At 30.0% G+C, this 813-nt stretch overlaps 1 protein-coding gene across 3 annotated transcripts in view; it reads left to right on the plus strand.

Annotated features, from left to right (window-relative positions):
- Positions 1 to 423: 423 nt before the first annotated feature.
- The window catches only part of LOC106880998 (protein PIF), a 51,354-nt gene continuing 50,964 nt past the window's right edge, over positions 424 to 813 (plus strand). For all 3 annotated transcript variants that reach the window (XM_052970195.1, XM_052970197.1, XM_052970196.1), the window contains exon 1: positions 424 to 669. The gene's annotated coding sequence lies outside the window, so the exon portion shown is untranslated. The remainder of the gene's footprint in view (positions 670 to 813) is intronic.

The following is an 813-nucleotide window of genomic DNA, read 5'->3' on the forward strand; positions in this document are numbered from 1 at the left end:
ATAATAATCTGGCGTAGTAGTTCCTTGTGTCCATCGCCTCATGGCTGATTTTTCAGGACATTTCACACGTTGACAGTGATTATTATCTTTACGACTTAGATGAGATCTTAACGCTAAATATTTCAAATGTAATTATAAAGTTACCTCTCTATAATAATAGGAAAGCTTCTAATTAGACATACGTGACAGTCAACATTGTCTCGGTCTATGTCGTCAGTAATTCTAGTCTGGTTAGTATTACACATTTTTGTGAAATCTTATTTTACTTTATGTTAAAATATATCATTAATATTTCTCTTCTCCTCTTGGCTTACTTGTCTTCAAAATGATGACAGTATTTATCAAAGGAAGGGTGACACGAGGTCACATACTTTCAAAATTTGAAACAATCTAGTTAAGTATTTCAGTAACTTGTCTCTATCTAACATTGTACAGTGACATTGTTTTCCAAAGTACATGCACAAGGCTGACAGACAATCTGTTATAAGAAAGTGCTTCACTTATGAAAGTCAAGTATGCAGAGTAATTAACTCAAAATATATTAATACATTTAATTCATTAAAAAAAGCTCAAAAGATAATTTCTTACCATTTGCGAGAAAGAAATTCTAAAATTGCACAAAAAGCAATACATTCCTATTTTCCTTCATTTTAAAACTATTTTCCACAAGTAAGTGATTTTTCGATTCCTTTTATACGCCATATTTAATTTTTTCTCAATTTGGAAGTTTACACTCGTTCATAAAAATATATAAACAAAAGTGTTATCTTCCCATTGTAAATGTATATATAGCTCGTAAAAGGCATATAGATC

This window comes from Octopus bimaculoides, chromosome 8, assembly GCF_001194135.2.
Source record: "Octopus bimaculoides isolate UCB-OBI-ISO-001 chromosome 8, ASM119413v2, whole genome shotgun sequence".
Taxonomy (NCBI): domain Eukaryota; kingdom Metazoa; phylum Mollusca; class Cephalopoda; order Octopoda; family Octopodidae; genus Octopus; species Octopus bimaculoides.